The 27,606-nt window shown below is 34.1% G+C and overlaps 1 long non-coding RNA gene across 1 annotated transcript; it reads left to right on the top strand.

The window, feature by feature from the left end:
* The first annotated feature begins 4,330 nt into the window (after positions 1 to 4,330).
* On the top strand, positions 4,331 to 27,606 carry LOC149895109 (uncharacterized). The gene is made up of 3 exons (XR_016458500.1): positions 4,331 to 5,128; positions 5,404 to 5,502; positions 27,186 to 27,606. It is a non-coding gene; the product is annotated as an uncharacterized LOC149895109 (long non-coding RNA).

Below are 27,606 nucleotides of genomic sequence, written 5' to 3' on the forward strand. Positions count from 1 at the left end.
AAATAAAAATGGCCGAAAAAATGGCCGCCGCCATACAAATGCTAAAACGGCCATCGCTGGTCCGATCGCGCTGAAACTTGGCACAGGGCCTTTAATCGAGCCTCACATTACGTTGGCATACTCATCATCGAGTTTCCATCGCTGGTTTCCGAGTTTCATACAACGCAAAATTCGACGGCTCTCCGAAACGGCGCCAGATAGCCGGGGGGTGTAGAACTAAAAAATGATCAGGAAGATGGGGTGCTACCAGGGCAATTGAGAAATTTCAAATTGGACGTAATTTTTTTTTCAAAAATGGCCGATTTTTCGAGGCAAGATGGTGGCGCCGGTTATTTTACGATCGGTCTGAAAATTGACTTCTGTGCTCTAATCGGCCAGATTTACAAAACTACATACTCAGAATCTCACTCCGACCCCTGGTTTCCATTTTCCATACATTACGAAATTCAACGGCTCTCTGAACCGGTGGCAGGTAGGTCGGGGTCGCCGAAGTAAAAAATGCTTCAAAACCTGGTCCGCTTCGAGGCATATAAAAATTTTTGGTAAAAAGCGGAATTTTTTTTTTCGAAAATTTTGTATGGAAATTCCATAGTAGGAAGGATAATAGGAATATAGCAACGGAAAAAGATGGCACCGCGGGCTGCTTGCTGCCCGCGCACCGCGCAACCTCGAAGGTCGACAGCCTCCCGGAGTAGAAAATATTTGAATAAGTAGGTTATTTATAAGCAGTTTCGACTGACTGTGGAATCGCTGTTAGCAGATAATAACAAATGGATAGGGAATTATAATGCATTTTCAAATCACTGAAGATTTCGTCGCCGGTTATTTTACGATCGGTCTGAAAATTGACTTCTGTGCTCTAATCGGCCAGATTTACAAAACTACATACTCAGAATCTCACTCCGACCCCTGGTTTCCATTTTCCATACATTACGAAATTCAACGGCTCTCTGAACCGGTGGCAGGTAGGTCGGGGTCGCCGAAGTAAAAAATGCTTCAAAACCTGGTCCGCTTCGAGGCATATAAAAATTTTTGGTAAAAAGCGGAATTTTTTTTTTCGAAAATTTTGTATGGAAATTCCATAGTAGGAAGGATAATAGGAATATAGCAACGGAAAAAGATGGCACCGCGGGCTGCTTGCTGCCCGCGCACCGCGCAACCTCGAAGGTCGACAGCCTCCCGGAGTAGAAAATATTTGAATAAGTAGGTTATTTATAAGCAGTTTCGACTGACTGTGGAATCGCTGTTAGCAGATAATAACAAATGGATAGGGAATTATAATGCATTTTCAAATCACTGAAGATTTCGTTACGTAAAGTACAAAATTTTACACAATTATATCAATATCTAAATTTTTACTTACATCAAAAGTTTTAATGAAACTTGAAAAAACACTTGAATGTGATTCGTAAATAGATAGGTAGGTAGGTATATATTTTTTTAGCTAACCGCGCGCCAGCGGCTTCGCCAGCGTAGTTGAAGAACCCGCATAGTTGTGAATAAAATAATAATATAGGTAATGAACCGAGATGAGTAATTTCTATTGATGTTATTAAAACAAGTAGGTATTAAAAAATCGAGGTTAAACAACCATATTTTTTTTTTCTCTACGAACGGATCTCACCAGTGTTGAGATTTCGACTCGGACTCGACTTATCGTAATTGACACAGTTAAACAGGACGAATAAATATTGACCATTGATTGCTATGGGGTCTATAAACCCATCGTATATTTGCATAACAATTTTTTTCAAAAATATTTAATGTGTAGAATCTAAGGTAGAAATGGACTGTTTAATTTTTTATTAAATATGTAAGTTACATACATATCGTTTCTGTAAATTTTGTTTTGTGTGCATTGTACAATAAAGTGTTTTCTATTAATTCTATTTCTAAGTGGGTAGGTACATAGATTTAAATAAAAATGATTCAAGTGCGAGTTGGACTCACAACACTAAGGTTTCCGTATAAGTATGAAACTTCACTATAAGACCTTGCCAAGATTGCTTAGGTATATCTACGGTTTTTATTATTTTTGTTGTCGAAGCGACATCGACATCATAATCTTTGAAATTTTCAAATGTAGGTATCAAGGTTCATGAGATCAGAGATACAGCCTGGTAGCAGATGGACAGACAGCCAGTCAGTAATATAGTTCCCTTTTTACCCTTTGAGTAGAGATTCTTAAAAACAGAAAATTATCATTGTTTATAAATTTTTAAAACAATAATATTCAAGATCTGTAGAACAAGTGTAGAACCTATTATACTATCTCATTAAACATGTAAGAATAGTAATAACTAATAAGTATTTATTTATAATGATTTTTTATTTCATTTAGCTTTTACCAATGTTGTACCTAATAAAAATTAAGTCTGAATAAAATGTACCTACCTACCCTCTTCAAATATTTATATGATTTCAAATCAAATTGGATTAATAAAAATTAATAATCAACAAGCATTCAATGAGAATTTTATAAATCAATATGTACTTACTTTAAAATATGCAATATGTAAAGTTATCTAACATTAAAATATATTTTAAAAAATTATATGATAGCAATTTAAATTATTTGTATAGCAATATATACCTAAATCATTTGTTTCTACTTTATGAAGAGACACTAGATGAATAAGAAAATGAAACACATTATGTAAAAAGTTTCCATTATAATATATTTACACTGAAAACATAATATCTAAACCACAATATTTATTTAATTTAATTATTATATGACTTTGTGTAGACTGTAGGTATAGGTACCATGTTTAAATCAATATTTTAATGATACAGTAACTTTTATTTCATATTTTTGTCAAGACTTTTGCAGGAATCCCAAGTTAAGTACCTATGTTGTTTTTGAAACATATTTTTTGGATAGATAGGTATATATATTAAATTTATGATGTTTGGTGAATTAAAATTGATAAAGAGTACGGCCACATTACTATACTCGGTTCCTTTTTTCTTATAGCAAACAATGCTGTTTAAAATGTAGACGGCTTATTTGCTTTATATTATAGTAAAAGAACTAAGAAGTATAAAATGTACAGTAACAATAGCTATCAAGTTTTCAGAGACATCATGGTTATTCAAATTGAAATTTATACACTATTTTTTCATCTATATAATACCATCAATACCATCAATGGTTCAATCAGTCTATGTTATTCAATATTAATAATACAAATAACTTTCTGGAATCTTTTATAAATTTATAATGTGAGCATCTGCAAATCATAAAACATTTCCATTATGTTTGGTAAATTCAACTTTTGTTTTTCTTCATTTTCATATTCTGATCTTATTAGATTTCACTTGTTTTACACTTGGCATTGTAGTCTTCTTTCATCACAAAAATATATTATGTTTTAATTCATTGTTAACCATTGTTCGATTTTTATTCAATGACATGAAAACTTCTTATCCACTTCTTTTGGAATGATACATTGGCAAAACATATTTTTGTTATGCATAAATAACACATAATATTTTACATTATACACAAGAAGCCGTTTTCTTATTTGTTTTCGGAAAGTTGTTTGTTGTCATAAAATTATTCATTTGACGTTACAATATATACATAGTAGTCTTTGGTTACAATGATCATTTAAAATTTGACATTAGTATCAATATAGTAAAAAAGTGCATTAACAATTGAAAGACTTTAATTCATTAAATCTTTAAAAGAAATATAATGACGTAAAAATAAAACAGATTTAATGAAATAAAAAATTACGAGCACGTATAACTTTTTTCCAAGTGCATTTAAATTAAAACATTGCTATTATGACCAAAAAATGTATAATGTTGGCAGCATTGGATATATTTTTCTCAAATCAGAATAAAATTTATTAATTTGCAATTTATTTAAGACGATACGTTTTTGTTTACTTTAGAATAATTTTATAAATATTTTAGTTGTGTTTAATAATTATGATAATATTGATTTCTTATTTATGTTTATAAAAAGCATAATTTGACTTTTATATTTGATATTCAAGGTATTCATAGACACAGTCTTCTATAATTATTGTGTAATAATAAAAATAAATTAAACATTAGTTACTTGTTATTATTATATTTTATTAAAAGAAATAATAAATATATTTGTATTTAATATATTCAATAGGTATAGCATATTTTCGAAAAATAATTAAATATGAAAATAATAAAACATAAATTATTAGACTCCTTATGCTACGGCCACACTACCTTATCGTCTACCGGGCTGTTACCGCAATAATTAAGGCATTATATTACCGTCTAAATTACTGCATGAACTGATGTGGTTACACTAGAGTTTACCTAGATATGTCGGTAATTATTGGCATTTACCGCAGCAAAAAAAATATTAGTTAATAATTAAAATATAATAGATATGGTTTCTGTAATAATTCATCAAGGATTCTTTCTTTTTCAAAATGATTTTTTCTTTTTCAAATCATCTATTGTACTTGGAAATGATAAATTTTGTTTGATCCGACGCCACGCATCATTGTGTACACTGCGATTTTTATAGTTCTTCTGTCGGGTATCCCAAAGAGAAGAATTCCAAGAATTCCAAAAATTAGCGCCATCGAGCGCTTTTTCATTTGACCACTCCATGTCGGTCGATACGTGCGTCGTCGGTGAGCTCATATTGCACACTGGACAAACGGAAGTGTGGCCGCATACGCAATAATTACCGCGGTTATTTTCTTTGATGTGCGAAAGAATACCGCCGCCGGAGCTATTGCCTACCGCCATTTATCATATTGATTGGCATTGTAGAATTATGGCCATAAGTCGTGGTTACACTTATGTGTTTTTAAAGTTGTGGCAATAATTATTGGCATATCGCGGTAGTGTGGCCGTAGCATTACTAACAGTTGGATTTTAATATTTAAATACATATTATTGTTTCTAAATTATTTTATTATTATTTTAATATATTTTTTAGATTAGATTACGTATTTTAAATACCTATTTCTTATTAATTAAAATATATTAAAAAAAAAATACATAACTGTGAAATTGTCTATTCCCACTTTTTTCGTAATGTTTGCAATTATTTTTACTTCCGGAATAAAAGACCCCGCGCCCGCGCCAATTCTCTTCCATTAACATTTCGTCTGTTCACAGGGTAAGTCGATTTACATATTTTATTATTAATTAATTATTGGTCTCATATTGTACTTGGAGTGATTAATGATTTGAGTTTTATTGTTGTCTTTCTTTATACATTTTTCTTACTAACAATTAAATTTGTTACTTTAGGTAATTATTATAAAATATAAAAAGACTTCATTTCAATTCATGACGATTTATTCTTTTGTTTTTTTTCAATGGTTTAATAAAAACAAGTGATGTCTGATTTTTAATGCTTTGTTTTTTTAAATAGTCATTTATCGTTTTCAGTAACTTCGAGATTCTACGTGACTTCGTGCCTCAACATGTTCCAAGCATCATCTAGCAACAATGGCGGCAACGCAGCGGCTATGGCGTGCATCGCTACCGGTAAGCTTTATTCAATTTATTAGGTTTAAAGTCAATTAATATACCTACATATATATTTTCATAAGGCTCTGTTAGGTAGGTAATCAATCACTTTTATCTTTTTTTGTGCAAATTGAAATGTTCTGAATAAGTTGATACTTACCTACTTTTAATGCTTAATAACAAAGATTTTTTTTATAAAATTGGTATCTGATGTTTAACATCTTAATACCTACGTAATTACCGTTGTTGTCATGTGTGTCTATGTACTTACCTTATAGGTTACAGAATAAAGTCATTTTCTTTAACATCAAATAGAATAGAAGATAGTATTTTAAAATATATAATAATATGTATAAATGTAGTAGGTAATAACTAATAAGTCGGTAATATATTTTTTTCCTAATTTGTTGTACTTAAATCGAAATGCGCGGGAATCACGAACCGGCAACGCGCGCGACGAGCGGGCGCGCCGCGCGCCGCGGACGGCGTCGGTCGCCATTTTGTGTGATAGATATTATATTTATTATAAAAATAAATTAGATATTAGGTACTTAATTCATTAAAAATTGTAAATATCCTTAAAAAGTAAAAATATTATTAATTATTATAAATCATGAAATTGTCTCTGATCATTCAAACACATGTTAGGTATATCAATGTTCTGTATTTTAATTTTTAACGTATGTTATAAGGATACATACCTACCTATTTTCTTTTCAATGAAAGCTTTCTGCCAGTGAGTAGTTAAAATTGGTCCACCGCTTTAAAAATTTGTATGTAATTGAACGTATATTATATATTTTATTTTATATTTATTTATTTTTAACTTATCTGTGGGTATAGATAAAGTATTGATATTTTCGGTTTAATTTCAATTAATTTTTCACATTCTTCACATTATGTAGCGAAGTTAATTAATTGAATAAGTAAGTAAATATCAGAAAAAAGTTATTGTGGGTTATCCATAAGAGATAGACATAATATACATATTATATATAACCATCACGGACTTTTCTATAGACCTTTTCAATGTTTACAATACTTAGTATATTATTTTGATAAAACTCGTAGGGTTCAGCCTGCGTTTGCAATGTAAGCGGAAAAAATGCGTTTGATAAAATTATTTGCGACATCACATTAGAAACCTCAAAAATAACAGTACTTCTCCACTATTTAATGGATGTTATTATACACATAAACCTTCCTCTTAAATCACTCTTATCTACCTATAAAAAAAACCGCATCAAAATCCGTTGCGTAGTTTCAAAGATTTAAGCATACAAAGGGACATAAGGAAATAGGGACAGAGAAAGCGACTTTGTTTAATACTATGTAGTGATAGTGATGTAGGTAGGTACTTACTTTCAACATTAAAGCGAGATTTATAAACCAGGTTTTAGAATTACATAGGAGACGGAAGGACGACTGAGTTGTATCATATACCTACTAGAGTCTAGAATTTTACTTGATAGGTAATGAGATTAATTTTAATTTGATATTACAAATATATAAGTTATATGTATACCTATACATGATTTAATAATTGCCAATAACAGTATGTAAACTATTTCCATAAAATAATAACATTCCATCATATTACGTAAGTACATAGTTTTGATAGGATTAAAATTAACATGATAAATAATTCTAGATATGTTTGATTATACGAGTATAATATTATACTGAAACGTAGATCGTCGCGAATATTTTTTTTATAGATTGCGCGGTAAGGTAGAATGACGCCACATTTTCTATTCGTATTTCGTAACGAGCTTAGTATTTTTTTAGAGTAGTTTCGACTCCTTTTTCATCTTGGATCTCATTCTCAACCCATATCTAATCGATTTAATATTTTTGTGTTACGAAATTTTAGAAATGAAGTAGTGATTTCACTAGGGATACTTTCTTTAACATATTTCATACGGATTTGTATTTTATAATCATAGGTACAACGCATTATTCTTTGTTTGGGACATTTCAATTTGCTTAACAAATTATAAATAAATTGTGCGGCATTATATAAATATTATGTTACTTCTGACCTGATAAAATCTCATTCTGTTTTTATTATTATTTTAATCGGTCAAATTATTATTAAAGGGTCAACGCATCAAGCCGATCCCCGGTTTAAGGGTAACAACGCACAATGTGTCGCGATGGCAACATGCGCGGCTGTTTACTCTTCTATTCTAAATAGAGCCGTATTTTCTCAGGAAAATATTGACACTATTTTAGAATTTGGTGACATGTTATACATTCAAGTAAGACCACTTGGGGTTGCGCATAATCATCCTCATTTATATCCTGAAGAATTGCCTTCTGATATACGTGTAGGGACCTATTTGGCTAATATTAAATCGATGGCAGACAACGATAGTTGGATCGACAACGGACTGTTTCCCACATGTGACAGCGACATAGCCACTTACACTTTACAATTAAAATTAATCCTAAAAAATAAAATATTTCACACTGCACATAACGACTCCACACATAGCTACCTTTTCACCGGCGCTAATAATACGATATCTTTTTGGAGGTCAAATAATTCATATTTTATTTTTAATAGCCATAAAGTAGACGCGAATAATAAATACGTCCATAACTCGCATTCGGTAGGAGCCGCACGTCTCTTTCAGTGCAACAATTTAGATACTCTTGCAAAGTTTTTGTTTTGGAATCCGGCGTTTGGTAGTCAATATCAAATTCATAAAATAATTTTAAATAATTTTCATAGTGTAAATATTATTAATGATTTAGTTAGTGTAGACAACCAATTAGTTAATGTAGACGACCAATTAGTTATTGTAGACGACCCTAAATTGTCTAATTTAAAACCGATAGTTTTAGTTAATAAAGGTATACCCCCAAAATATGACCCTAAATTAAATTCCCTAAAACCAAAAGTTTTAATTCAAAATATTCGCGACCCTAAATTAACAACACTGACACCCGTTGTCTGCATAACAAAATTACCCGACGTTAGGATTGTAGGTAAAAATACTAAAAAACGCGGTAGACCGGTTAAATATAATAAATCTAAAGCACACAAACAAAACAATATAAACGAAGATTCGGATAGTTCATCAGTAAAATCAGTAGAAGTAGGACGTAAGAGGGGACGACCAGGTAGGCGATCTATAGATGCAGATTCTCATTTAAAAGCGGTCACAAAATATAATAAAAATCATCCCGAGGTTAATAGGCAGGCAGTTCAGAAGTATAACGAGATCAATCCCGAGATCCATAGGCAGGCCAGTCAAAAGTTTAGTCAGAATAATCCAGAGGTTAATAGGCAAGCAGTAGATAAGTACAATCAAGTTAATCGAAATCTAGACGTGGAATTACGGAATTCCAATAATTTAATAGGTACGAAGAGTGGCGACGGCTTAACTGTCGTCAAATTGTATAGTTTTAAGAATATTTCATTATTAGATAGGGAGGCGTTTTTGTGTAGGCACTGTAATGCTAGATTGTTCTTTGAGGAAAAGAATCGTATCAAGTGGTGCTGTGGGGCTGGCGCTTATAACGTTCAAAACTTCCCGCCATTAAATGAACCATTCTATAGCTTTCCTTCTTTTTTGCATAAACCTAGGGCTTATAATAATTTATTTGCTTTTAGTGCTTTAGGCGTTACACACGGATTTCAACATCCGACAACGGGGGTATCATTTTTAAAAATTCAAGGGAGAGTTTATCACAGAGTTTTCGATCTTGCGTACTCAGAAACTACTAATCCGGCTGGACTTTACATCTATGATAACAGTGAGCGAGAGAGCCTCGCTACAAATTTAAATTTAGATTTAACTGTCATTCGATCGATTACAAATTTCTTGCATAATCACAATCCTTATATAGAGTGCTTCAAGCGGCTGAGCCAAGAACCATCTGACCACGCACACCTCATTTTTGAGCACACCACACGACGCACACATGGCAACATTCTCGGTGATATGCCTTTAGGCAACGAGATTGCTGCCATTATAAGCAATGAGCAGGAGCGTTACATTCCTCGCGCCATTGCAATCTGGAAAATTGGAGACAAAAAGCCTCACACAGTAGATATAATGCACCCCCTATATGAAACTTTTCAATATCCATTATTGTATCCGCACGGTAACCCTGGATGGTTTCCTAACAAAACGGACAATAATGGAGCAAAACTAACCCAGAACAAATATGTAAGATGTCTCCTTCTGAGCGAACCCCGTTTCAACGATTTTAATCGTTTGTCTGAAGAGTGGTTAGTTGATATGCAATGTAGGATTTTAGAAGAAAGACTTCGTTACCTGTATAACATCCAAAAAGGTAACACGGATAATGCTCTCCGTTCCGCTCCATTAAGAGAAGTAGAGTCAGTTTTACAGCAGATAAGTGTAGATGAGACTATTCGAGGAGAGGGTGGCGTTGTGCCTGGTAGAGTCTATTTGCCAAGTAGTTACACGGGGGGGCCTAGATATATGAAGCAAAAGTATATGGATGCTATGGCAGTAGTTAACAGATTAGGATTGCCATCTTTTCTTTTAACTTTAACTTGCAATCCCAAATGGCCTGAAATACAAAATTCAACAACAGGTCATCATAATACGCCTTCAATTTGTGCTAGAGTTTTTAACATTAAATTGCAACAACTTTTGAGGGATCTACGCACAGGGGTTTGGTTTGGTAAAATTGTTTATATTTTATATGTAATAGAGTTCCAAAAACGGGGATTACCACACGCTCATATATGTTTTGCAGTCGAGGGTGGTGGCCCCGTTCACGGTACTGATGTGGATAAATTTATTAGAGCAGATATTCCTGACGCTTCAGAAGTTGATGGAAAATTAAGAAAAGCTGTTTTAGATTACATGGTACATGGTCCATGCGGTCCGCCGCATAGGACAGATTTAAAATGTTGGGATAGTGAAAAAAAAAAATGTACAAGCTATTTCCCAAAACCAGAGACAGAAGTCACATATTGTAATGATAAAGGGTTTATTAACTTAAAGCGTAATAGTAAGAATACAGCCACCATTAAATACAGAGGGAGGGATGTAGAAATTAGTGATTTGTGGATAGTACCATACAACGCTGCACTTCTTCTTAGATATGATTGCCATTTAAATTTAGAATCAGTGTCCACTCGAACAGTCATTAAATATCTCTTTAAATATATGACTAAAGGTCCAGACGAGGCTCGAGTCGCCATTGTTCCAGATGAACTAAAAAATAACGAAATAGAACAATACGTCACAAAACGATACATCGGTTCTGGTGAGGCTGCTTGGAGAGTTTTTGAGTTTGACGTCACGGGACGTGAGCCTACTGTAAAGATGTTAGACGTGCATTTAGAAAATCATCAATCAATTTTTTTTAAGGCGGGAAATGAAGCGCGTGCAGTTCAGAATTCGGGTTCGGATCTCGTCACGTATTTTAATCGTCCCCTCGGTGAAGAATTCGATAGTTTAACATATTTAGATTTTTACGAGAGGTATATCGTTCATTCCAGCCGCCCCTCAACAAAAAATACAACCATTTATAATATGACCAACGGTAAATTTTTAACGAAAAGACAGAGGGGAGAAATAGTGACGCGTTTATTTTGGGTCGCGCCCAACAGAGGTGAACAATTTTATTTAAGATTACTGTTAGCTTTACACCCCTGCCGTAGTTACAGGGATCTTTATAACTTGGGTGGTCCAAATTGTAACACATTCCAGGAGGCCGCTAAAGCCGTTGGTATCGCCAACGATGAAGCCGAATACGAGATAGCTATGCAGGAAGCTTCATGTTTTTTGACCGGACCACGCCTGCGTAACTTTTTTGTATTATTGGCTGTTAACGGGGTAGCAGTAGCGACACTGTGGGAAAAATTTAAAAATGAGCTAGCTGAAGATATACTTAACCGCGTAAATAACGATCCGGATAGAGCGTACACCCAGGCCTTGGTTCAAATTGACCGTCTATTGCGAAAACATGGTTCGTGTTTGTTAGAGCAAGGTTTGCCTGACGCGCACGATGACACCACCGAACTAGGTCGTGAGAAGGCTCTACACGATGCAGACGGGTTACGCGAATTTGTGGATGTTTGGACGCCCAAGCTGTCTCATGACCAGCGGCAAGTGTTCGAATATGTGCAAAATTTGCTCACTGATCACGGTTTTCGCAATAGTAACGAAAGTGCTATTTATATAGACGGTCCGGCAGGCACTGGTAAAACGTTGCTATTAAATACGATAGCAGCGTACGTGAGGGGCGTACTAAACGGTGTAGTTTTATGCACAGCGAGTTCAGGTATTGCCGCGCAGAACTATGACGGCGGTATGACTGCGCACAGTATGTTTAAGTATCCGTTAAGCGCTATTGACGATTTAGGCTATTGGTATGTAACAAACGGAACCCAGAGAGCTGAACTTATACTACACTCCGATTTAATTATTTACGACGAAGCGCCGATGGTACACAAGTACCTCATTCATTTGTTAGATAGGTCTTTGCAAGACTTGACAAAGTCTAATAAAAGTTTTGGGGGAAAGGTTATCATTTTTGCTGGAGATTTTCGTCAGATTCCGCCCGTAGTTACCAACGCCAAGTGTCATTCAGATATATTTAATGCGTCAGTAAAATCATCGCCCTTATGGCAGAGTTTAAAGACGTTTTCACTAACTACACCTCAGAGGTGTAGTGAAGATAGTGTTTTTTCCGATTTTTTACTTCAAATAGGTTCAAATAATTTGCCTTTACATTCGGTAAAGGTCGGTAGATCTTGTCAAAATTTAATAGACCTTTCACTTTTATCATTTACTACTGATTTAAATGAGTTAATTAATTTTGTTTTTTCGGATTTCCTTTTAGAACACGAGCCAGAAGTTTGTATAGGTAGGGCCATTCTTTCCACTCACAATTCAAATATTAGAGAAATAAATAGGACTGTATTAGACCGTTTGCCAGGCGACCTTTTACATTTCTATTCAGTAGATAAAACGGCTACGGATGACACTGACGAATTGTATTTAGGCGTAGACGTGTTGAATAGTATGCACCCTAAAGGTATACCAGAACACGATCTCACTTTAAAAGTAGGATGTATTTGTATAATAATTCGTAACCTTAGTTTTTCAGATCATTTAGTTAATGGTACAAAAGTTATAATCGTAGCGACTTCACCTCGATTAATAACAGTTCGCAAACCGGGAATAGCCGAATTGTTCTTTATACCGCGAATCATGTTTAAAGCCCCCATTGATCATAATAGTCCAATAGAAATGTGTCGATTGCAATTTCCCCTTCAGGTGTGTTATGCAATGACCATTCATAAGAGTCAAGGTCAAACTATTAATAGGGTCGGCATAGATTTAAGATCGGACGTATTTAGTCACGGACAGTTGTACGTGGCATTAGGTCGCGTACGGGATAGGAACGATTTAATGCTTCTTGTACATAGGGAAAAATTAATCAACGGTAAACCTTACGTAAATAACGTCGTCATTCCACAGTTACTTTAGGGATTTCCCACCATGCATTACACTATTCACTTTGCTTGGTAGATTGACGAGTTACACTTGCAAGCATTACACACTCGGCTTCCTGGAATGAAATTGTTCACCTCCGTTCTATATCAGAAATCAATTATTAAAATCAAATCATGTTGCCAACGTTTACATTGTGCGTATTTTTTTATGAACTCTTATCATCACGACGCTAACATTAAAAAACGAATTGATTCTACGTTAAAGTTGAAACACTGTGTAACAAATTATTTGTATTAAAGTAAAATGCGAGAGCGAATGTATAAGTTTGTTATTGGTTTTAAGGTTGTATGCGCATTGTCGAGTATTTATATGTCAGTGGCGGTGACAGTAATTTATAAAATTGACTGAACTTTTCTTATATATAATAATGTTATAATGGATATGTAAAGTCATAGCAGCTGCTTGGTTCATAGGAATTTAAATGGATTTGAATGGACCTTATCGGCTCGGTGACAGGTGGAAATGCGTGTCGAGAGTCCTCTGCAAGGCGGTAGGTCGTGAGTTCCGGAGCCGGCGGCCGGCCGTGGGAGGCGCAGGAGCGACTCTGTCGCAGAGGTAAGTGCGGTGCCCTAAGTCGCTTTGCATTGGCGCTGCGTCGCGCCTGCAGTGATGGCGGTGACTAGATGTAGACAGTGTCGAAACAATAGAATATTACGATTGATAATGCGGGGCGTTTCTCTCAAGTTGTATGTATTAATATTTATATTACATCTCATATAATATGTCATAATTGTGCTAACCTAACCAAAATATTTGCGTATTTGAAAAAAAATGGACAGATCACGGATACACAAAATAAAAACAATTTTATGTTCCTATAAATAATTGTTATTTATTCTAAGTATCAAATTTGATAAATGTTGAGTGAATGTTATCACTATCATGTAAACAAAATTTAAATGGATATGATTATTAATATTATTTGATTAATATACCGAGAAATATTCACAAAACGAAAGATGTCGTTTACTTTAAAAGTCAAAGCAGTATCATGAAAGGTCGGGAACCTTCAGATGCTGGGAAATGTTACCCAGGCATTTTTTTTTCTTTTTCATATAAATCGCATTTTACTTTTCCAAAAAGCTGGTACATCTCAGTAAAATGAGCATTCTTTCGATTTCTTTTGCTGCAAAGATTTCGTAGTGGGATTATGTTGTAGGCAATAAAAAGACAAAAAAAGCAAAACAGAATATTGTTCATTGACTATTAAATAAAAATAATCATACTTTTACATTTAAGTTGTGCTTTAAATTCAGTGATTTAACTTTATTTATGGTTATTTCCGAGATACCAAATTAGGCTTATTTTTCCGAAATTAACCGAATAGAAATAATATTTATTAACTATCAAATTATGTGGTAATATAAAATGTGCTAACCCTAAGCTTCTTTTGATGCTGAACAATGTTGTAAAATATAGATCGCTACATTTATTTATTTTTTTATTTATTTATAACTCTTTATTGCACAAACTAAAATATGACAAAAATACCATTAATACATAAGAAAGACATAGTTTGTACAAGAGGCGGCCTTATTGCTAAGCAGCAATCTCTACCAGGCAACCTGATGGAAAGGAAATGTATGAAGTTAATGGGATAGTGCAAAAAGAAGAAAAAAAAACAATAATAATAAATAAATAAAATTATGTAAGTATCAAAGATACCTACTACATAAATACATACTACTACATAATAATACAAATAAATAAAATACATATAAATACATACATATGCTTTGTAATAAACATATACATACATATTATTATATAAATAGAATACATATACATACACATAGTTACTATAGTACAAACGCAAAAAAAAAAAAAGATAAAAAAATATATATAAAAACAATAGTTGGTGACGTCAGCAAGCAAAGCAAATCTATAGTAAGGAAAAGAAGTGGTCTTTAAGCAACAATTTAAAAGAGCAGAGCGTTTGAGCACGTCTAATATTTTCTGGTAATGCATTCCATAGTTGAATAGCCCGGACAGTGAAAGAATTATTAAAAAATTTAGAATGATGGAAAGGGGTGCTGAGCAATAACAAGTTGGAAGAGCGAAGAGAGAGGGAATGACTAGAGCTTAAATAATCGAAGTTATCTTTTAAGTAAGAAGGAGTCTTAGGGCTAAACAGAACACAGTACAAAAGATGCAGCAGATGAGTATCCCGGCGATAACGGATAGGAAGCCACTTTAGCCTTTTCCTGTATTCAGAGACATGGTCAAATTTACGAAGTCCGAATATGAATCTGATACAGAAATTTTGGAGCTTCTCAAGGGTGTCAAGTTGATATTCACGAATATCGGGATAGCAGGAGTCTGAAAAATCAAGGAGAGGAAGGAGAAGGGATTGAGCTAAGGTAATTTTGGTTGTGACGGGAAGAAAGTTGCGCAAGCGCCGTAAGGAGAAGGCAGAAGAAAAAACCCTTTTTTGAACTTGCTTTATTTGTTCATCCCAGGAAAAAGTTTGATCAAGAGTTAGACCAAGACTTTTTACCTGAGCACTGTAGGGGATGAGAACTCCATCAACGACAACGTTCGGTAAATTGGTCCAGTCAATTTTTGAGACTAATTGCCTGCTTCCGAATATGATAACCTTGGTTTTGATTGGATTTACTGTTAAACCATGACTTTTGCTCCATCTGACTATTGCTGCAAGGTCAGCGTTAACTTGGAAAATCGCTTCAGGTAGTTCAAGAAGTGACGCATGTTTATATAATTGGAAATCGTCCGCATACATATGGTAAGATGACACAATATCCTTGGAAATGGAGTTTATAAAAATGGAAAAAAGGAGGGGAGACAGAACGCCACCTTGAGGAACACCAGCAGAAACATTGCACCAAGTTGAAGAAACTTCCTCAATTAGTACACGCTGCCGACGTCCCTCTAAGTAACTTATTAGGTAATTTTGCCCATCATTGTAACTTTTGTTTAAAACAACCTTCAGTGATAGTTATAATATTTCAAACGTTATTTAATGACATATTATGAGTAAAAGAAACCTGTGTTTTCGCCATCATGCACAAACTATCAACTTGAATTTTCACCATTTTTTTTTCCCGCGAAATGACACATGATATTCAATGAGTTACAACAAGTTGCTGATTTAAATTAGCGACACACACAATAGGCAGTGTTGACAGACAAATTAACCAACTATTTTACACCAAATACTTTGAATGTTGCCAAAGTATGAAGGTATTTTAACAATTTAAAAATTTGCATGAAGTGTTCTTCAAAGCAAAGCTGATGACCCATTGTACGCCAATCATCACATTTTCAGTACCCAATCACTTTATTAATTTATCTATGAATATTTTATTCGTATTATTATTTATCAAAATACAAACTCGATGCCATAAAGCATTGGTAGCACATCTCGTCTCTCTTTGCTTGAAGTGTTCTTCAAAGCAAAGCTGATGACCCATTGTACGCCAATCATCACATTTTCAGTACCCAACCACTATATTAATATACCTATGAATATTTTTTTAGTATTAATTTATTATTTATCAAAATACAAACTCGATACCATAAAGCATTGGTATCACATCTCGTCTCTCTTTGCTTGAAGTGTTCTTCAAAGCAAAGCTGATGACCCATTGTACGCCAATCATCACATTTTCAGTACCCAATCACTTTATTAATTTATCTATGAATATTTTTTTTAGTATTAATTTATTATTTATCAAAATACAAACTCGATACCATAAAGCATTGGTAGCACATCTTGTCTCTCTTTGCTTGAAGTGTTCTTCAAAGCAAAGCTGATGACCCATTGTACGCCAATCATCACATTTTCAGTACCCAATCACTTTATTAATTTATCTATGAATATTTTATTAGTATTATTATTTATCAAAATAAAACTCGATGCCATAAAGCATTGGTAGCACATCTCGTCTCTCTTTGCTTGAAGTGTTCTTCAAAGCAAAGCTGATGACCCATTGTACGCCAATCATCACATTTTCAGTACCCAACCACTATATTAATATACCTATGAATATTTTTTTAGTATTAATTTATTATTTATCAAAATACAAACTCGATACCATAAAGCATTGGTATCACATCTCGTCTCTCTTTGCTTGAAGTGTTCTTCAAAGCAAAGCTGATGACCCATTGTACGCCAATCATCACATTTTCAGTACCCAACCACTATATTAATTTACCTATGAATATTTTTTTTAGTATTAATTTATTATTTATCAAAATACAAACTCGATACCATAAAGCATTGGTAGCACATCTTGTCTCTCTTTGCTTGAAGTGTTCTTCAAAGCAAAGCTGATGACCCATTGTACGCCAATCATCACATTTTCAGTACCCAATCACTTTATTAATTTATCTATGAATATTTTATTAGTATTATTATTTATCAAAATAAAACTCGATGCCATAAAGCATTGGTAGCACATCTCGTCTCTCTTTGCTTGAAGTGTTCTTCAAAGCAAAGCTGATGACCCATTGTACGCCAATCATCACATTTTCAGTACCCAACCACTATATTAATATACCTATGAATATTTTTTTAGTATTAATTTATTATTTATCAAAATACAAACTCGATACCATAAAGCATTGGTAGCAGCACATCTTGTCTCTCTTTGCTTGAAGTGTTCTTCAAAGCAAAGCTGATGACCCATTGTACGCCAATCATCACATTTTCAGTACCCAATCACTTTATTAATTTATCTATGAATATTTTATTAGTATTATTATTTATCAAAATACACTCGATACCATAAAGCATTGGTTGCACATCTTGTCTCTCTTTGCTTGAAGTGTTCTTCAAAGCAAAGCTGATGACCCCCTGTACGCCAATCATCACATTTTCAGTACCCAACCACTATATTAATTTATCTATGAATATTTTATTAGTATTAATTTATTATTTATCTACTGAATGAACTATATACTGAAGCCCTATGCTTCTTGAGGAGATAAAGGAACAATCATCAACATTATTTTATTATAAGTATCAAAATATAAACTCAGCACCATAAAACATAAGAGGTACATCTTGTCTCCTCTTTTCTATTCAAAGCAAAGCTTATGATTGGGTATAATAATATACAACATTTTCAGTACTTAAATTGTAAATTATACCCGAATCCTCATAAATTGAAACTTTGATTACAGATTATATATTATAATAATCACACCTGCGCAAAGCATGCATATGCATTTACGAGTATTTTATGTAAAAAATATTGTAACAAGAATATGGTTATTCATCACATCGAATAAATTCAAGCGTTTGTTACTAACGTAAATAATATAAAGGGTGGAATTTTTACTTCTTAGATTATTTCGTATGCCTTTAATTTGCATAAATTAAAATGTATTTTTAATTATTTTATTTAAAACGGCAAATTGTTTAATAGCTACCAAAAAAAAATACATAAAAAATATCAGAAAAAAGAAATATACAAAAAAAGACAAAAAAAAAACACTAAAAAGAACAAAAAAAAAATAACAAAAAAAAAAAACGAAAAAATAATAATGATAGAACATCAAGAATATATTTGCCGCATCAACGAAACAAGAAACAAATACTGGAATTACATACGTTATCTAATTAAAATAGCCATTTTACTATTATAATAAACAGTCATAGCCATTTTACTATTAGATATAGAAAGCAATGAAAACATTGGTCAGACGCAATAGCCAAACAAACATGAGTGACATGATGACTTTTTCTCACTCCAAAAATGTCTCGAAGCTGACAAAAGAAATTTTCTGTTCACCAAAGGAAACGTCGTAAGTGGACAAAATCCTTGATAAAAGCCAAAGAAAATTGACTATCACAGTGAAAGTTCACGGTAAATATAATATATGTAATTTAAAAAAATGGCATTATGATCCAGTTGCCGTCGTATGTGAGGTCACAAAGTTTTGGAACTAAACTGAAGTGCAAATTATAACCGAACGAACATGAAACTAAAATCCTAATATTAACGACATCAAATACAACACTGAAGGCTATGCTTTTATGATTGATTTGTATGATAATATTTTCTGAAACGACATCCAAACAAGAACATGAATTCTATCCGGTTGCTGATCGCACTCGCTGGGCTTCCCAAAAGGGTCTCACCCGGTGGGGTTGATCGCACGGATCCTGCAAGCAAGTGGAGTTAATGAATTTTAATTTACCTACATAAAAATACTTGACTGTATTCAGTATTGAAGTATGGTGGAATAGTTCGATATATATGTGTATAGCGTTTATTTAGTAATTCCAGTATTTTGAATCACCTCAATCAAGCAAGATCAAGATTTATTTTATAATTTAGTATAAAAAAATGTATTCGTATAAATTTATTCTTTCATCTCGTTTTAAATGGAACTAAAGTTTAAAACAAATGTTGGTTGTCGATTATTATGTACTTATGAAAAAAAAATATATTAACATACACGTTACGTTGTCAACAGTTATTTTAAAATAAATTAAAGTTATAATATTGTAATTCGTATTGCAAAAATAAAAACTTTCTTCCTTACTTTTACTCTGCCTTCTCTTCTTCGAGAGAAACTTTATTGAATTAAAGTATCAGGCAACTCTTCTATTTTTTCGCTATACCTTCTTATGTAACTCGCCCTTTTCGTTTCGTGTTATTTAATTACACCACTGTGCCTATTCTTCTTTCTCTTCTTTATATCTTCTCTAAATTCTTCTTAATACGTTATAGTTTATACTATGTGTAATTTAAAAAAAAGTCAACGTTAACCTGTAATATTAAGAACTCATTGTATATAAAGTACATACTATCATTATGTAAAATACATTTTATCTTAATGTACCTAATGTTGGAATACAGCTGGTCGACTGGTTATTTATTTTGTAATTTGAAACATTTCATTGCTTGCTTGCTTAAAATAATTAAAGTGACTATGTAGTAAGTACGGTTATCGTACAAACTCCAAACCTAAATCGAGAATTGAAGAATTGTTATACTAAGTACAATCAATTGCTTTTTTCACATGCATATAATATATCTATAAAATATAATTTTAGTTTTTATTAGATACATAAGTAGAACATTTATGTTTACGTATCACCTATAAGTTTTTGTTATTTACAATATTTTATTAAGACAATGTAAAATGTATGAAATACTCTAAGAGTTGAAAACATCTTTTGTTAGTATGATAACCATATTCTTGAATATTTTCCAACGCAAAAAAAAACTACATTATCAAAAACAATTAATCAATATCATAATTACTTCGAAAATGCATAGTGTCTTATTGTGATTTTTTTACCAAGGATATCTTTGCCCGAAGATCAATTCATAAGTCAATTTTTAAATTGCAAAAATACCTTCATACTTTGGCAACATTCAAAGTATTTGGTGTAAAATAGTTGGTTAATTTGTCTGTCAACACTGCCTATTGTGTGTGTCGCTAATTTAAATCAGCAACTTGTTGTAACTCATTGAATATCATGTGTCATTTCGCGGGAAAAAAAAATGGTGAAAATTCAAGTTGATAGTTTGTGCATGATGGCGAAAACACAGGTTTCTTTTACTCATAATATGTCATTAAATAACGTTTGAAATATTATAACTACCACTGAAGGTTGTTTTAAACAAAAGTTACAATGATAGGCAAAATTACCTAATAATGTAGCGATCTATATTTTACAACATTGCTCAGCATCAAAAGAAGCTTAGGGTTAGCACATTTTATATTACCACATAATTTGATAGTTAATAAATATTATTTCTATTCGGTTAATTTCGGAAAAATAAGCCTAATTTGGTATCTCGGAAATAACCATAAATAAAGTTAAATCACTGAATTTAAAGCACAACTTAAATGTAAAAGTATGATTATTTTTATTTAATAGTCAATGAACAATATTTTGTTTTGCTTTTTTTGTCTTTTTATTGCCTACAACATAATCCCACTACGAAATCTTTGCAGCAAAAGAAATCGAAAGAATGCTCATTTTACTGAGATGTACCAGCTTTTTGGAAAAGTAAAATGCGATTTATATGAAAAAGAGAAAAAAAAATGCCTGGGTAACATGTCCCAGCCTCTGAAGGTTCCCGACCTTTCATGATACTGCTTTGACTTTTAAAGTAAACGACATCTTTCGTTTTGTGAATATTTCACGGTATATTAATAAAATAATATTAATAAACATGTCCATTTAAATTTTGTTTACATGATAGTGATAACATTCACTCAACAATTACGTTTTACATCTCACTACTACAACATATTAGCTGCATCATATCGATCGCTTGGCTTCATCCTACGGTGCTCCAAAGAATTCAAGGATCCTAAAACAGCGCTTGTACTTTACAACAACTTCGTTCGTAGTCGTCTGGAGTATTGTTGTACAGTCTGGAACCCATCTTATCAAACGCATATAATTCGGATCGAGCGTTTACAAAAATTACTGGTCCGTTGTCTAGCATTCAGAACTGGAATTGGTAAAACCTGCACAAGTTATCTGGACAGACTCAATAACTTCAAGATGTTGAGCTTAAAATCTCGACGTACAATGTTAGATATATTTTTCTTATATAAAATAATTAATAATTGTATTGATTCTTCTGAATTATTGGGCAGAATATGTATTAATGTCCCCGCCAGGATCCCTCGATATCCCTGCGCTATACTCAGAACTCTTCCATTTCGAACAAACTTATGGAAGCATTCCCCAATAGTTAGACTTACCCATGAGTACAACGTTGTTGCAGCAAAGTCGCGTGAAATTGATATATTTCACAATTCACTTGCGGTATTCAAGCGTATTCTTAATAAACATTTCAATGAAACATGTCGATAAGCACCATACTATTTACAATAAATTGTAATAATAATAATAGTAGTCAGCATTAGTTTTTTAATTAGTAATTAGTAATATTAGTAAAAACGATATTATTGCAAATTTGTTTTGGATCTACTTTGGTAAATTATTATTTGTTTGTTTGTATTTCCTGCATCAGAAATTGTATTTCATTTTTTCATTAAACTAACATGATATTGTTATCCGTTTAAATATACGATTGTTGTAATTTCCTATAAGTAAAGAAACATAATATATTGTTATTATACGATAAGCTATTTTAGTATTAACTATTAAGAGTTTATAAATTATGTTTTCTTTGTTGGAAATTCTTAATAAAAATAAAAAAATAAAAACATTTATCAAATTTGATACTTAAAATAAATAACAATTATTTATAGGAACATAAAATTGTTTTTATTTTGTGTATCCGTGATCTGTCCATTTTTTTTTCAAATACGCAAATATTTTGGTTAGGTTAGCACAATTATGACATATTATAATATGAGATGTAATATAAATATTAATACATATGTCGGAGTATTGATTTATTCAGTTGGTAATAACGCCATCTACTGGTAAAGTTGTGAGTTTGAATATTGACATAGTAAGACTTGAAGTTTTAACGAATGAATTTATGACAATGACAAGTGACAATGACATTTTCCTTGAGTCAGTAGTTTGGCTGGTTGGGGGGTGTCAGTTCGACCGACACTTGCCGCCCGACAGCCAACCGCGCCAGTTGTGCGCACTGATTCTTTTTTTATTATTTACGATCATGGCGGACGTTGAAATTAATCGCGAGGAATCTCCGAAAGCAGCGGTGGGATCTGACCATCATTCCTCCAGTGTACTTAACCGACACCCTGCTACTACGAGCGAGACATATTTCCGAGAATCAGCGAACCAATCCGCCGAATCAAACTGCGACGAACAATCTACGCCACGAGGTACCGAAAACCGTAACGTGCCTAATAATAGTGCTTTTCCTAATGTGCCTCCTGAGATGTGGGCTTCGTTTTTCCGTGGAATGGCGGAGACTTTTCACAATAACGAAAACCAAACTCCAAACTCCAAACCACCTGTGAAGAAGATGAAACCCACTGAAGTGTACATTCCGTCGTTCGATCCTGACGATTGCGAGTTTACGGCGGCGCAATGGTGTGCCGAAATCGACCACCACCGGACACAGAACTCATGGACGGATTATGAAACGAGAAATGCTGCTTTTACGCATCTACGCGGCCGAGCACGCAAGTGGGCGTCCAAATCATATCCTTTGTGCAATACGTGGGATGAAGCGAAGGAGCGGTTAACAAGACAATTTGCCTCCATCAAGCGTTTCCACGACCTTTTCCGGGACATGGTGCAATACACGAGTGACCGCGCCGCTAGCTACGTGGAATACTCCACCAACAAGCTGGCGATGATCGATCGACTGGAGACGGCGTGGAGCGAGGCGAACAAGATCGAAGTCGTCATATCAGGTATCTCTGACAATCAGGTACGATCAGATTTATTAAAAAATACCCCCACGGACTTTGTAACATTGGATAGACACCTTGCTACCTACCCTCAAATTAATAAAAATAATAAACGACCTTCAACTTCGAGCTCTTTTTGTAGTGACTTTAAGCAGCGTAAAATTGAAACAAATGACCATGTTATGTGCCACAATTGCGGCAAAATGGGGCACTATAAGCGAAATTGTAAATTCCGTTCGCACACTAAGGTTTCACATTCGGAAACGTCTCAATTAAAATGTTCCCCGCCTGTCGATAAAAATGTTCAGTGCACTTATTGTCGCAAATTGGGGCATACAGAGGAGGTGTGTTTCTCTAAACAACGCGACGAAAAATTTAAAAAAAAGTAATGATATAAAGTCCGTTAATGTGTGTGTGTAGTCAGAATCGCCGCTTGTTAAAATTATTGTTGGTAGATTTCAATTACAAGCCCTCGTAGATAGTGAATCTAACTGCTCGCTCATTCGTAAACCTATCGCTGACGTTATGACCGGTGTACGAGATTTTTTTATTTTTTTATTTACGCGTTTAACTGGTATTGGTTCCACTTTCACTCATTCTTTTTCCCGTATTACTTTGCCTATAGAGATGGATGATGTTAAAAAAAAATTTGATGTTTTTACGCGACTCGGGGTAAACTTAATAATTAAAAATAAAGACGTTCACGTTTCTCGCGATGTTCGTGCGCACGTTTGTGCTTTGCAAAGTGCCGATATAGAAGCAATCGATACCTACCTTACGGACATCTAAGATATTGCTCGTTTACGTGCTATTATTGAAAATTTTAATGAGAACTTCGTAAAGGGGAACTCTCAGACGGTCGTAACAACAGGTGAGATGGAAATTAGATTATAAGATCCGAACAAAATAGTGCAGCGTCAACCTTATCGCCTGGCCCCCGCGGAACGCAAGGCCATGATTGACATAATAGTTGACCTCCAGTCTAAAAACATTATCAGCGAGAGTACGTCGCCATTTTCAAGCCCGGCGATCCTCGTGAAGAAGAAGGATGGCTCTGACAGGTTGTGTATTGATTTTCGTGAGCTGTATTCGAATACCGTGCGCAATATGTGTGTCATGAAAAGCTGAGTAAATATCCTATGAGTTTACCAGAAATGTCTAATCAATTTGATGATTTGTAATAAGAGTGAGTTTTATTTTTCTAATCGGCTTTAAAAATTAATAATTAAATATTGAGTTATGTTAAAATAAAATGATTAGTCGCCAAGTAAACGGCATTTGTTGAGATACACGATTGTATTTATTATGTCCACGGTTGCGATATGATGATTTTTCCTTTATTTTTGTTGTTGATGTTTTGGTTAGTAGAAATGTTTACAATTTATTTTGTTGATCAATGCTAATAAATGATCGCATCTCTAGACGCTTGTTTCTTTTTCCTTTCCTAAGAGGAGCCGATGGCGTAAATTTAGCATTGGAAGCTCCGCGCTTCATGCGGAAGATTAGCGTTGGAATCCATGTGCTGCACGCGTAAATTAAACATTGGAAGCTCCGCGCTTCATGTGTTGGTTCTATCTACATTGGAAGCTCCGCGCTTCATGTGTTGGCCCTACATTAGAAGCTCCGCGCTTCATGTGTTGGCACTACATTGGAAGCTTTGCGCTTCATGTGTTGGCTCTACCTACATTGGAAGCTCCGCGCTTCATGTGTTGGCACTACATTGGAAGCTTTGCGCTTCATGTGTTGGCCCTACATCGGAAACACCGCGCTTCATGTGTTGGCCCTACATTGGAAGCTCCGCGCTTCATGTGTTGGCTGAATCTACATTGGAAGCTCCGCGCTTCATGTGTTGGCTCTATCTACATTGGAAGCTTCGCGCTTCGTGTGTTGACTTTACATTGGAAGCTCCGCGCTTCATGTGTTTGCTCTAAATACATTGGAAGCTCCGCGCTTCGTGTGTTTGCTCTAACTACATTGGAAGCTCCGCGCTTCATGTATTGGCTCTATCTACGTTGGAAGCTCCGCGCTTCATGTGTTGGCTGAATCTACATTGGAAGCTCCGCGCTTCATGTGTTGGCTCTATCTACATTGGAAGCTTCGCGCTTCGTGTGTTGGTTCTATCTACATTGGAAGCTTCGCGCTTCATGTGTTGGCTCTATCTACATTGGAAGCTTCGCGCTTCATGTGTTGGCTCTATCTACATTGGAAGCTTCGCGCTTCGTATGTTGACTTTACATTGGAAGCTTCGCGCTTCATGTGTTGGCTCTATCTACATTGGAAGCTCCGCGCTTCATGTGTTGACTCTATATGGGAAGTTCCGCGCTTCATGTGTTGGCTCTACATGGGAAGCTTCGCGCTTTATGTAGGTTCTACGTTACAAACCTTGACGAAAAGTTGTGACCAGAGCTAAATAGGTTTAGAAATCGCGCGAGAACGCGCTATTTGTCAGAATGGCCGTGTCGGAGTATTGATTTATTCAGTTGGTAATAACGCCATCTACTGGTAAAGTTGTGAGTTTGAATATTGACATAGTAAGACTTGAAGTTTTAACGAATGAATTTATGACAATGACAAGTGACAATGACATTTTCCTTGAGTCAGTAGTTTGGCTGGTTGGGGGGTGTCAGTTCGACCGACACTTGCCGCCCGACAGCCAACCGCGCCAGTTGTGCGCACTGATTCTTTTTTTATTATTTACGATCATGGCGGACGTTGAAATTAATCGCGAGGAATCTCCGAAACATATAACTTGAGAGAAACGCCCCGCATTATCAATCGTAATATTCTATTGTTTCGACACTGTCTACATCTAGCCACCGCCATCACTGCAGGCGCGACGCAGCGCCAATGCAAAGCGACTTAGGGCACCGCACTCACCTCTGCGACAGAGCCGCTCCTGCGCCCGCCGCGGCGCGCGCCGGCCCGGCCACGTCTCGCCGCCGAGCGAGGCCGCTCGCGCGCAGCTCCGCCCGACACCGGCCCGGTACCGTCCGCGGATCCATTCCTTCCGTTGGACTAAAAGCGCCCGCTATCGTCTTTCATGATCCATCGTTATTCTATATTCGAAGGGCTATCATTTCATTTTTATAAATTGCATCACGTCCGACGTATATTTACAGTACAACGCGCTACATCATTACTTCTAATATCGTACTTTTACATTCGCTGAGCGCATTTTACAGTAATATTTAAATATTTTGTCTCGCTATGCTTCAATTTTCTATGTAGATCAATCAATTTTGTTTTTTAACATAAACTTACATGCACAACACAAACTATATTTTTGTGTACATAAAATCAATTAAGTTTAGTTTATAGGTATATAGACTAGAGTAAACTAGAGTAAATTAATTTAGATCGTGTAAATTATTGATGTAGAATGTAGATATTTTATTCATACATTTTATTTACGTGTATACCTAAGTATGTATTTTTGATAGAATCATGGTTATATTTATTTAATTTTATTTTATTACACGCATAACGCTTTACTTAAACACGTGTCAATCATATACACACTTTACAATTTTTATTTCTTTTATAGTTAAGTATAATAGTAGTAATTAGTGTATATCGAGTACTTAGACGGTAGTTAGGTAACTCCGCCTGTGTTTGAGGGTGAATAGAATAAATTTTATGAGATTATTTTATTCTACCTCATCGCAGCCAGTCCCAAGCCTGGATAAAGGAGGAGGTGGTAGTTTTGCATTAATACAGAAAGTTTCAGATATAATTTGCTCAGTATGATGTGAAACACCTCGCTGCCAGTCAAAAAAATTGAAAACAGTGTTCCTTTTTGCGGATATTTGTCATAGGTTTATATTATCTTTTATAATCTTCTTATTATCTTTCTAAATTTATGATACAACTTATATATTTCATATTTTCCAGATCGCAGAAGACGGACAAACAACACAAAATAATAGGTTTAATATGACAACATTAAATCACAAGTTAAGTATATTATATTTGTTTGGCATAATTCCCTGTTTGTCTAAAAAGGAGCATTAAAAAAACATAAAATCTTGATTAAGTTTAGATAACAAAAGTATGGATGCAAAACTCTCAATAAATTTAAAAAAAAGTGTATTAAAACGTTTAAAATTATTGCCAGTGATAAAAAATGAGGATAATCAAATATTTTATAAATGTTTTTTTTTTTCAGAAACGCCACAATTGATTCCCAGTAGAAATAGGAAAATATAAAAGACCAGTTTCATCCATAGGAAGAAAGATACTACTTATTTTACCAATAAAAGGACTTGAGGGCAAAATATTTTACATTACATGTAAAGTTTTGATGAGAAAAAAT

Source organism: Colias eurytheme, chromosome 32 (genome assembly GCF_061535395.1).
Source record: "Colias eurytheme isolate Ceu_HAF_F1 chromosome 32, ilColEury1 Martin Lab GWU primary, whole genome shotgun sequence".
NCBI classification, from domain to species: domain Eukaryota; kingdom Metazoa; phylum Arthropoda; class Insecta; order Lepidoptera; family Pieridae; genus Colias; species Colias eurytheme.